Below are 12946 nucleotides of genomic sequence, written 5' to 3'. Positions count from 1 at the left end.
TTTACCCAACACATCAGCAAAAGTAGGACACACTGCGCATGCTCTATCCAACAAAGGGCCCTCGGGGATTGATATCTACACTGGACCAATGAAAGGACGGCGGGCGGGACTGGAGGACCAAGGGGCGGTTGGTCCTCCAACCAATCAAAGGGAATGAAGGGCGGAGCTAAACTAAACCATGTGATCACCCTCGCGCGCGGAGCAGATTCGCCATAATGAATGCTCGGGAAGTTATGGAGAGAAAGGTTACGGTAAGGAAAGAAATAAACAGGGAAACGGGAGAAAAACTGTGTTGCTAATAGCGGAGACGTTATGCAAATTGTGCACGTCGGAAAACACAAACTTGAACGCCCCAGTACCGTGTTTGCAGTAAATAGAGAGTTGCCTCAGCGGCTGCAGGCCTGAGTGTGCGCCGCCATCTTTATTCGGGACAAAGATTCACTGGACACGTGCGGAGCCGCCATCTTTGTAGGGGGCAAGGTGCAGTCAGGCGCATGTGCAGCCTTTCTCGAGTATAGCGTCATTGGGATCATAGCAGCCAATACTGCTCTGATTCACCTCTGGGCTCCCTCATGACCACTTTGTCAATATATAGCTTCCTCAGTCTCGAACCGTAGGTGTATTTTCGGTCTGTTTACTACTGTATTATTACTTTTACAGACCCTTTGTTAATGAGTTTTTCACTGCGGCACAGCCCCTGACCATGTACTGCTCTCTTATCAGATTACTTTTTTCTTGAATATTTTTGACAGTCAAGAATTCTTTTTTTCCAATAAGCGAGTGTATTTTCTTTCCATTTCTGACGATCAAATTCTGCACCATTTTCATTCCCTGTATTCTATTTTGTACTCCCTGAAACATCAACTGTGTTTCTCCTTCCACAGAAACCAGTGATTAATGCTAAAGCCCTGTTGTCTGTGGAGAGGGTGATGTTTGACTTTCTTGTACAGCTGCAGTTTGTGTGGTGAAGGTGCTCCCACAATGTGGTTGGGTAAGAGACATTACAGAGTGTTCATTACAGCAACATTGATTATTTGAAGATAATGTCCAAATCAAGAACGGTTTGTAGTTTTATTATCATGCTTATAAATTCACAAAAATACTATTGAGAGTTTTAGATATAAGTCCAGAGATGGAGATATTAGGTCAGGTGATCAAAAGCATTGCCAAAAAGCAGGTTTTGTGGGATGTCTTCAAGGTGGAAAGCAGACCTGTGAGGTTTTGTCTGCAAATTCCAGACCATGTTGCTTTAGCAACTGTAGAATCAGCCACACAGTTGAAGTAATGAATTAACAAATCGTTGGGAGTCTCAAAGAAAATGGGTTGTTGAGGTCTCAAACGATGTGTGGTGCAGGGAGCTAGGGATGATCACAGCCAGGAATCAAATCAAGAATGAGAATTTTAAATTGTTGTCGCTTATGAATATGAGCCTTTTGATGGATGAACATGTTTGGGGAGAAGTGAGCACGTGGGCGATAGAGCTTTTATTTTTTTCTTGAGATGACAGGGAGGTTGAATTTGGGAGGCTGGCTCGGAGTATGTTTGGATAATTAAGTCTGGAGATAACACACGATGTATGAGAGTTTCAGTATATGAGCTGAGATGAGGGTAGAATCAGCTAGAATTAGTGATCTTGGAGTGGGACTGGGCTGTCACCCTCACTTCACCCCTGGGATTCAGCTGGTTGTCAGGTTGTGAATCAGGGCGGTAACACAATCAGGAGCTGAGTGGCCCTGGTGGAGCCTAAAATGAGTGTCGCTCAGCTGCCTGTTGCTGAGCAGCTGCTGCTTGATAGCCCTGTTGATGACATCTTCCATCACGTTACTGCTGATCGAGTGTGGACTGACAGAGGGAAATTTCCTGGGTTGGATTGCTCTGTGTTTTTGTGTTGAAGATCCCTGGGCAATGTTCCACATTGTCGGTCGATGCCAGTGCTAGAGCGGTACGTGGCTTGGTGGGTGGTTAGTTCTGGAGCACAAGCTATCAGTATTATTGCCAGAATGTTAGCAGGGCCCATAGCCTTTACACTACTTAACCATTTCTGGGTATTATTCGAACTAAATTGAACTGGCTTAAAGTTCACACCTGTGACGTTAGGAACCACTGGAGAAGGCTGAAATGGATCATCTCACTTTGCATCTGGCTGAAAATTTCTGCAAATGCTGTCATCTTATCTTTTGCATGGATGTGTGAGACCCCTCCATTAGTAAGGATGGGGATATCTGTAGTGCTTCCTGCAACGAGTTGTTTAATTGTCCATGACCATTCACAACTGGATGTGGCAGAACTGCAGAGCTCTGATCTGATCCATTGATTGTTGGGATTACTTAGCTCTGTTGCTTGCTGCTGATGCTGTTTGATATGCATTTACTAAGGGGAGGTCATGCCTGACAAACCTGTTGGTATTCTTTGAAGAGGTGACAAGCAGGTTAGACCAGGGAAACCCAGTCGATGTGATGTATCTAGACTTCCAAATGGCCTTTGATAAGGTGCCACATGGGAGGCTGCTGAGCAAGGTGAGGGCCCATGGTGTTCGAGGTGGGCTACTGGGATGGATTGAGGATTGGCTGTCTGACAGAAGGCAGAGAGTTGGGATAAAAGGTTCTTTTTCAGAATGGCAGCTGGTGACAAGCGGTGTCCCGCAGGGTTCAGTGTTGGGGCCACAGCTGTTCACATTATATATTAATAATCTGGATGAAGGGACTGGGGGCATTCTAGCGCAGTTTGCCGATGATACGAAGATAGGTGGACAGGCAGGTAGTACTGAGGAAGTGGGGAGGCTGCAGAAGGATCTAGACAGTTTGGGAGAGTGGTCCAGGAAATGGCTGATGGAATTCAACGTGAACAAATGCGAGGTCTTGCACTTTGGCAAAAAGAATAAAAGCACAGACTACTTTCTAAACGGTGAGAAAATCAGAAAGCCAAAGTGCAAAGGGATCTGGGAGTGCTAGTCGAGGATTCTCTAAAGGTAAACATGCAGGTTGAGTCTGTGATTAAGAAAACGAATGCAATGTTGTCACTTATCTCAAGAGGGTTGGAATATAAAAACACCATTGTGCTACTCAGACTTTATAAAGATCTGGTTAGGCCCCATTTGGAGTACTGTGTCCAGTTTTGGTCCCCACACCTCAGGAAGGACATACTGGCACTGGAACGTGTCCAGCGGAGATTCACAAGGATGAACCCTGGAATGGTAGGTCTAACATATGAGGAATGGCTGAGGATCTTGGGATTGTATTCATTGGAGTTTAGAAGATTAAGGGGAGACTTAATAGAGACGTACAAGATAATACATGGCTTGAAAAGGGTGGATGCTAGGAAATTGTTTCCGTTAGGTGAGGAGACTAGGACCCGTGGACACAGCCTTAGAATTAGAGGGGGTAAATTCAGAACAGAAATGCGGAGACATTTCTTCAGCCAGAGAGTGGTGGGCCTGTAGAATTCATTGCCACGGAGTGCAGTGGAGGCCAGGACGCTAAATGTCTTCAAGGCAGAGATTGATAGATTCTTGTTGTCTCGGGGAATTAAGGGCTACGGGGAGAATGCAGGTTAGTGGAGTTGAAGTGCCCAGCAGCCATGAATGAATGGCGGAGTGGACTCGATGGGCCGAATGGCCTTACTTCCACTCCTATGTCTATTGGTTTTATGATATGCAGGTAGTCCTGCTTGGTAGCTTCACCAGTTTGGCACTTCATTTTTAGGTATGCCTGGTGCTGCTCATGGCATGCCGTCCTTTCCTGTCCATTGTGATGGGTGAGTGCGGGATGTACAAACCCATGAGATTACAGATTGTGCTGGAGTACAGTTCTGCTGCTGTAATGTTATCCCACAGTACCTCAGAGAGATCCAGTTTGAGTTCCTACATCTGTCCCATTTAGCACAGTGATAGTACCACTCAGCACAATGGAGGTTTTTCTCAACTTTCAGGTGAGGCTTTGTCTCCAACAAGACTGTGGGATGGTCGTTCTTACCGATACTGTCATGGACAGATGCATTTGCAGCTGGCAGATTCTTAATGATAAGATCTAGTATGTTTTTCCCTCTTGCTGGTTCCGTTACCACCTGCTGCAAATCCAGTTGAGCAGCTATGTCCTTGAGGACCCGACCAGCTCAGTCAGTCATCCTGCTGCTGAGCTACTCTTGGTAGAAGACATTGAAATCCTGTACTCAGAGTAGGCTTGTCACCATTTTATTGCCTCAGTGCTTCCTCCAAGTGTTGTTCAACATGGCGGAGCACTGATTCATCAGCCGTGGGAGCACGGTACGTGGTACTCAGCAGGAGCCATGAGACTTCCTGGTGTCCAAAGTCAATGCTGAGTACTCCCAAGGCAAATGGTTCCTGTGTGTACACCACTGTGCCATCACCTCTGCCTGGTCTGTCCTGTTGGTGGGACAGGACATATCCAGAGATTTCAGGAGAAAGTGAAGACTGCAGATGCTGGAGATCAGAGTCAAGAGTGTGGTGCTGGAAAAGCACAGCAGGTCAGGCTGATGAAGGGCTTAGGCTCGAAACGTCGATTTTCCTTCTCCTCAGATGCTGCCTGACTTGTTGTGCTTTTCCATCATCACACTCTTGATATCTAAGGATGGTTATTGTGGTGTCTGGCCATTATCTGTAAGGGGTTACTCTGTGAGTATGACTATGCCAGGCTGTTCCTTGACTAGTCTGTGAGACAACTTGCCAAGTTTTGGCACAAAAAAAAACAGATGTTAGTGAGCAGGATGTTGCAGAGTCGAGAGGGCTGATTCTGTGGTTGTATTTCCTAATGCCTTGTTAAATGCCAAGTGGTCCATCCAGTTTCATTCCTTTGTTGAGACTTTGCAGTGATTAATACAGTGAGTAGCTTGTTGGGCGACTGTCAGGTTGGCAGGAATTTTTTCGCCATTGACAATAGTTCCATGGAGATCAGGAGATTCCTAATTCCAGTTATTTTTTTCTTGAATTCAGATTCCACCATCTGCCGAGCTGGGATTCGAACAAGGACTTCATTTGTACATTTTAATATTCTGGATAAAAGTTAAATACATTAGGTTTGTTCACTCATTTTAAATATCACTAACCCTGGTTTTGTTTCTTTGTAAAACTGTCCATCATCCTGTGTCCATCACCCTGTCTCCTTCATCCTTCCGTCCAACAAGAAGAGCAAGGAGCACATTGAGTTTCTCTGTCACTAAGACTGAGACAATCCGATAGTTGCTTCTGCTGCTTCCCTCCCTCCCACTAGCCCACCGAGACAAACTGCCTCACGTGGTGTTCCTGATTTTTGTCCCAAACTTACATCTTTCTCCAGTCTCTTCTCAAGCCTTATCAGAGCTCATCTTGATCTTTTACTCGTCTCGCTAAATGACAGACATTCCAACTCTGTTTCCTCCTCATCACTCCCCCTCCCCAATTCACAGGTATTGTTCCTTGTTATGTCTGTCTGTCTTTTCTGGTTATGTCCTTCTCATCCATTCTGCAAAAAAACTAACATTTGATCTCGCCGTCGTTTGTAAATCCTGCTCCATCTCCTCTCTCCCTTTCCCTTCTGAATTCCTTGTATTTGGTGTCCCTCAAGGATCTATCCTTGATCCCTCCTGTTTATCACCTACGCACTACCAGGAGGTGACATCGTCCAAAAGCACAGTGTGAGATTTCACATGTACACTGACGATGTCCTGTTCTCCCTCCCCACCATCCCTCTCCTTTGCTCCACTGTTACTCAGTTACCAAACTGCTTATCACATTCTCACTACTCGATTAGCTGCAATTTCCTCCAATGAAACAATGTTATGTTAAACCCATTATTTTCAGTTGCTATTACAAATTCCTTTCCCTTACTGCTCAGCCACTCCCTCTCACTGGGTGCAGTCTGAGGCAGAACTGCACTCTTCACAACATTGCTCTCATATCTGTCACCCCAAGGTGACCTTCTGATCAGACATCTACGCAATCACAAACACCAAGAATTCCAATCTCTAAAATATTGGTTGTCTCCACCTCACCCCACCTCCATTGCGACTGAAACCCCATACCCGTGTCAGTGTTACCTTAAACTTGATGAATCTGAAATGAACCCTTGATTTCATGACTGACACAGAATCTGCTAGCTTTCAATGTTTTCTGCACAATTACCCCCCCCCCCCGATCCCTTGTGGTGCAGTTTTCTACAGTTTTCACCATGTAAATAGCACTCTGTTCTCCTATTCTCCCCTCCAAAATGACCGAAATCACTTTTTCCCAAATTATACTTCATCTGACAACTTGTTGCCCCCTTCTCCTGTGCATCTCTCCCTCTTCACAATCCTCTTAGAACTTTACAGTTATGCCGTTTCCAGGAGCCGCCCCCCCCCCTCCCCCATTCTTCTAAACATTTACTGGGAGCACTGGGCAGTGTGAAGCATGCAGAGTTGCTCTGTTCTTTGAGATACTCTATGGGAGGAGTTTGCTGCCCATTGGTCAGCATGGAGGCAACTTGCCCATCGAGCTGCATGAGACTTTCACCCCCCATGTCTTATTGATGAACCACAGCAGCAACACGGAAGGGTAAAAATGAAGCAAATCCTGCTCTACACATCTCACTGACTCTTGTAATATTCAGTCCCATGTGTCAAAGATCTGCCCTGTTCAATCACATGAAATTCCAAGGTGGAAACTCCTAGAAACCCACATAGATTTCCACCTGAACTGACTGCTGACCTCCACAAGGGGTAATGTGTCCAGTCATCCTGGGCCAGGAGGAAGGGATGGTGTGAGTTTCTAACCTGAACTGACAGTGATGGATTTTATAAACTTGTATTACAGGATACTACAGGTGGACATTCAGATGGTAATCTCAGTGATTGTAACACCTAACTCTGATTGAATTAGTCAATTCATCAGGACCTGGATATTTACATTGTGTGTGAGTATTGTATTCCATCTGAATCCCATTTGATGCATAAAAGTTCTCCTTTGAATCTTCCCAAACCTTTAATGTGTGTCCTGTAATCCTTGTATAATGAGCTGATGGGTATAAGGTTTATTATTACAACATGTAACTTTTCTAAACCACTCTTTCACAGCTCCTCTTAATTGCCTTTGCTACAAGGAGAACAATCTCAGTTTCCCCAAACCCCTGATTCCCCAATGTCTCTTTGTTGTCGAAAAGGCACACATCAGGATTGTGTTTGAACATTCTCCACTTGCCTGCATCAGTGCAGCACCCAACACTATTAACGAAAGTGAACATCCTCAAGGACAAAGCATTGTGCCTGAGTAGTGTCCCATCCACCACCTTCGGCATTCCCTCTTCCCATCCCAGAGACACAGTGGCATCACTGTGTAAAAGGTAAAGGCAGCATTGTCCTGCCAGACCATCGGGCTGCTCTCTCATTTGGGAGGAAACTGGAGGACCTGGAAGAAACCCATGCAGACACTGGGAGAATGTGCAAGGCCCACAGAGACAGTTGACCAAAGCTGGAATCGAACCTGGGGCCCTGGCAGCAGTGTTAATCACTGAGCCACTGTGTCACCCTAAAATTGTAATTTGATTCACAACTACCACTTCCTCTGATAGTTCATTCCTCACACAAACCATTATGTGAAGAAAAATTTAAAAAAAATTCCGAACGCCTTTTTAAAGCTGTTCTGCTGTCACCTTAAAATGTATGTACCCAGTCTTGAATCGTGTCCCTTCCTGGTAAGGACGCCTGTTCACATTACTGATACCAACCCTCCACGATTTGAGAAACGTCTAATAAGGTCACTGCTAAGCCTCCTGCGCGCCAGTGAAAGAAGTCGCAGCCACCCCGCCTCTGCTTATCATTCAAACTATCCATTCCCATCAACATCCTGGTAAATATCTTCTGAATCCGATTCAACTACGTAATGTCCTCCCGATATCAGCACGACCAGAACTGGACACAGAATTCCAGAAAAGGCTTACCCAACATCCAAAATAACGTCCCAACTCTTGTACTTAAAGGTCTGAGCAATGAAGGCAAGTGTGCTAAGCACCTTCTTAACCACCCTGTCTGCATGTGACACAGACTTGAAAGACCCGAACCCCTCGGCCTCTTTGTTCCATATCACTACTCGAGGCCCTGTTTTTAATTAGTGTTTGTTTTATCAATATGTAATATTTTGCATTTATTTCAATCCAAAAATCCAAAAAAAAACCCTGAGCATTAAAGACAGTAGGAGTATACTTCAGAGGGAAATCAGGAGGGCAAAAAGGGGACATGAGATAGCTTTGGCAAATAGGGTTATGAATAATCCCAAGGGTGTTTATAAATACATTAAGAACAAAAGGGTAACTCGAGAGAGAATAGGGCTCCTCAAAGATCAGTAAGGTAGCCTACGCATGGAGCCGCAGGAAATGGGAGCGATACTAACTGAATGTTTTGCATCAGTGTTTACTGTGGAGTAGGACATGGGCAATATAGAAAGTGGGGAAATAGATGTCGACATCTTACAGAGGAGGACGTGCTGGGTGTCTTGTAACCCATAAACTTGGTTAATCCCCAGCACCTGATCAGGTGATCCTGAGAACTCTGGGAAGCTGGAAATGTGATTGCTGGGCCTCTTGCTGAGAGATTTGTATCCTCGATTATCACAGGTGAGATGCTGAAAGACTAGAGGTTGGTTAACGTGGTGCCGCTATTTAAGAAAGGTGGTAAGGACAACCCAGGGGACGATCCACCGGTGAGCCTGACATTGATGCTGGGCAAGTTGTTGGAGGGAATCCTGAGGAACAAGATGCGCATGTATTCTGAAAAGCAAGGACTGATTAGTGATAGTCAGCATGACTGTGCGTGGGAATCATGTCTCTCAAAATTGATTGAGTTATTTGAAGATGTATCAAAGAGGATTGATGAGGGCAGAGAGGTGGACATGATCAATGCAATTCAGTAAGGCGCTCGACAAGGTTCCCCATGGAAGATTGGTTAGCAAGGTTAGATCTCATGGAATACAGGGAGAACTAGCCGTTTGGATACAGTATTGGCTCAAATGTAGAAGTCAGGGTGGTGGTAGAGGGATGTTTTTCAGATTGGAGGCATGTGACCAGTAGAGTGCCGCAAGAATCGGTTCTGGGTCCACTACTTTTCGTCGTTTACATATATATGATTTAGATATGAACATAGGAGGTATAGTTAGTAAGTTTGCAGATGATACCAAAATTGGAGGTATAGTTGACGGTGAAGAGGGTTACCTCAGATTACAACAGGATGTTGTTCAGATGGGTGAGAAGTGGCAGATGGAGTTTAATTCAGATAAATGTGACGTGCTGCATTTTGGAAAAACAAATCTTAACAGGACTGATACACTTCGTGGCAAATTCCTAGATAGTATTGATGAACAAAGATATCTTGCAGTGCAGGTTCATTTTTCATTGAAAGTAGAGTTGCAGGTCGATCGGATATTGAAGAAAGTGTTTGGAATACATTCGTTTATTGATCAGAGCATTGAGTACAGAAGTTGGAAGGTCATGTATAGCACATTGGTTAGGCCTCTTTTAGAGTATTGTGTGCAATTCTGTTCTCCGCCATTCGGAAGGATGTTGTGAAACTTGAAAGGGTTCAAAAAAGATTTAGAAGGATATTGCCAGGGTTGGAGGGCTTGAGCTGCAGGAAGAGAGCAAAAAGGCTGGGGCTTACTTTCCCTGGAGCATCAGAGACTGAGGGATGACCTCCATAGAGGTTTATAAAATCATTAGTAGCATGGATAGGGTAAACAGACAAGGTCTTTTCCCTGAGTAGGAGAGTCCAGAAATAGAGAGCATAGGTTGAGGGTGAGAGGGGAAAGATATAAAAGGGAACTAAGGAGCAACTTTTTCATGCAGAGAGTGGTGCGTGTATGGAATAAGTTGCCAGAAGAAGTGGTGGAGGCTGACAGTTATAGCATTTTAAAGGCATTTGGATACTTGACATGAATAGGAAAGATTTAGAGGCATATGGCCCAGGTGCTGGCAAGAGGGATAAGATTAGGTTCAGATATCTGGTCGGCATGGACAGATTTGACCAAAGGTTCTGTTTAGTGCTGTTCATCTGTGACTCACAGCTCGGTAGGTTTCAGTCTCTTCAAAGATAAATCTTCGTCTGTTTTATTTTAGTAGAGCTACAACATTCAGTAGGGCGACGGTTTATTTCTTTAAATACACATCTTATACTTTGATTAAGTTTTTAAATACAAAATATTGGTCCTAATTTATTCTCGAGTCGTGTGTTGTAAAGCTGTAAGACTGTGTGCCTTTTTCTGAGTCTGTGGACTGTTCAGGTGCGGAGATGGCCATTTGTACAGTGATGTGCTCTTCCAGTTGGACATAGGAGATTAAGGAAAGTTTCAATGATCCTGATTGTCTGCAGGAAGTGAGGATGCAAATCCTGTAGGATTTCATGGATCAGATGGAGCGATGGTTAAAGGTAATGAAGAATTTACAGGAGCCGGGGGGTGTGATAGGTGGCAGTATCAGAAAGGTAGGAAAACTGCCGATCCAGTCAGGTAGATGGGTTTCCTCTCGGAAAGGGAGGAGTTGAGGGCAAGTAGTGCAGGAGTGTCCTGTGGTTATTTCCATCTCAAACAAGTGTACTATTTTGGGAAGCGTCAGGGGTCACAGACTCTCAGGGGAATATCGCACTGACAGCCAAGTTACGAGTGTAATGTGAGGTATATCAGGTTCCACGCGATCGATGGTGATAGGGGGCTCTCTAGTCTACAGCACAGACTGCAGTTTCTGTAGCTAACAGTGAGACATCAGAATGGGGTGGTGCCTCCTTACTGTCTGAGTGAAGGATGGCTCCGAGGGTGCAGAATATTCTGAAAGGGGAGAATGATCAGTGGGAGGTCGCTGTACACTGGTACCAATGACATAAGTGGGAATAGCAGGGTAGAGCAGATGAATGCGTGGCCAAGGATCTGATACAGGGGAGAAGGATTCACGTTTTTGGATCATTGGAATCTCTGCTGGGGTAGAATTGACGTGCATAAAAAAGATGGATTAGACCTGAATTGGAAGGTGTCTAATATCCAAGCAGGGAGATTTGCTAGTGCTACTCGGGAGACATTAAACCAGTGAGGGCATGTGGGTAAGCCTAAAGAGATAGTGAGAAAGGAGGTAAGTCTGAGGCGGGTACAGTTGAGAAGTTAGACAGGCAAGGGCAAGGTACAGAATGAGGTAGGACTGACAAGGTACAATAGATAATAGGTGCAGGAATAGGCCATTCTGCCCTTTTGAGTCAGCACCACCATTCATTATGATCATGGCTGATTATCCACAATTAGTATCCTGTTCCTGTCTTATCTCCGTAACACTTGATTCCATTACCTTTTAACAGCTCTATCCATCTCTTTCTTGAAAGTATCCAGAGACTTGGCCTCCACTGCCTTCTGGGGCAGAGCATTCCATAAACCCACTACTCTCTGGGTGAAGACATTTCTCCTCAACTCTGTTCTAAATGGCCTCTCCCTTATTGTTAAAGTGTGTCCTCTGGTTCTGGACTCACCCATCCGTTGAAACATGCTTCCTGCCTCCAGAATGTCCAACCCTTTAATAATCTTGGGGGTCTCAATCAGATCCCCTCTCAGACTTCTAAACTCGAGTGTATACAAGCTCAGTCACTCCAATCTTTCAACGTATGATCATACCGCCATTCCGGGAATTGACCTTGTGACCCTACCCAACACTCCCTCAATAGCCACAATGCTCTTCCTCAAATGTGGAGACCAAAACTGTACGCAATACTCCAGGTGCGGTCTTAACAGGGCCCTGTACAGCTGCAGAAGTACCTCTTTGCTCCTATACTCAATTCCTCTTGATATGAGGGCCAGCATGCAGTGAGCTTTCTTCACTACCTGCTGTACCTACATGCTTGCTTTCATTGACTGATGTACAAGAATACATATATCTCGGTGTACTTCTTCTTTACCAAACATGACTCCTTTTAGATAGTAATCTGCCTTCCTGTTCTTGCTTCCAAAGTGGATAACCACACATTTATCCACATTAAACTGCATCTGCTATGCATCCGTCCACTCGCCTAGCCTGTCCAAGTTAACCTGTATTCTCATAACATCCTCCTCACACTTCACCCTGCCACCCAGCTTTGTGTCATCAGCAAATTTGCTAATATTACTTTTAATATGTTCATCTATATTATTAATGTATATTGTAAACAGCTGCGGTCCCAGCACCGAACCTTGTCATACCCCACTAGTCACTGCCTGCCATTCCAAAAGGAAACGTTTATCACTACTCTTTGCTTCCTGTCAGCCAGCCGATTTTCAATCACAGTCAATATATTCCCCTTTGTAAATCCATGCTGACTCTGACGAATCCTATTACTGCTATCCAAAGGAGCCATACTTTCATATCTTATAATTGACTCCAGCATCTTTCTCACCACTGACATCAAGCTAACCGGTCTATAATTCCTTGTTTTCTCTATCCCACCTTTCTTGAAAAGTGGGACAACATTAGCCACCCTGCAATCTGACTCTACGTCTCCTGATTCTGTGTCTCCCCCTTCGCAAGGGACTGAATGTCATCCCTCACCAACAGGGCCATTCCACACCCTCTGCCCATCAGTCTGTCCTTTTGATAGCACTGCACTGCAGTTATTTCAATGCAAGAGGTTTGACAGGGAAAGCAGATGAGCTTAAGATAAGGTTTTGAACAAGGGACTGGGATATAGTAGGTACTACAGAAACGTGGCTTAGTTTGGACAGGACAGGTAGCTTAATGTTCCAGGGAAGAGATGTAAGAGAGTAGTTGGATTGGTGTTTTTGATTAGGGATAACATTGTTGTGCTTATGGAAGATATTCATGGGAGTTCGCCCGTTGAAATTACTTGGGTGGAACTGGGAAATAAGGACAGGATGATCACCTTATTGAGGTTGTCTGTGTGGGTTTCACCCGGGTGCTCTGGTTTCCTCCCAAGGTTCAAAGATGTGCAGATTGGGTGGATAATCCAGGCTGAATTGCCGATA

The 12946-nt window shown here is 44.8% G+C and overlaps 1 long non-coding RNA gene across 3 annotated transcripts in view; it reads left to right on the top strand.

Moving 5' to 3' along the window:
- Nucleotides 1-181: 181 nt before the first annotated feature.
- LOC140458776 (uncharacterized) overlaps nucleotides 182-12946 on the top strand; it is a 30718-nt gene continuing 17953 nt past the window's right edge. Inside the window, exons 1-4 of one of the 3 annotated variants that reach the window (XR_011953689.1) lie at nucleotides 182-251; nucleotides 885-991; nucleotides 4949-5031; nucleotides 6785-6884. This is a non-coding gene — a long non-coding RNA (uncharacterized lncRNA). Of the gene's footprint in view, nucleotides 252-528; nucleotides 614-884; nucleotides 992-4948; nucleotides 5032-6784; nucleotides 6885-12946 lie in introns of those variants that run through there. The other 2 variants (XR_011953688.1, XR_011953690.1) reach the window with 2 other exon arrangements.

This window comes from Chiloscyllium punctatum, chromosome 34 (assembly GCF_047496795.1).
Source record: "Chiloscyllium punctatum isolate Juve2018m chromosome 34, sChiPun1.3, whole genome shotgun sequence".
Taxonomy (NCBI): domain Eukaryota; kingdom Metazoa; phylum Chordata; class Chondrichthyes; order Orectolobiformes; family Hemiscylliidae; genus Chiloscyllium; species Chiloscyllium punctatum.
Note: the sequence above shows the minus strand (reverse complement) of the source record. Positions and strands in the feature narration are given on the sequence as shown.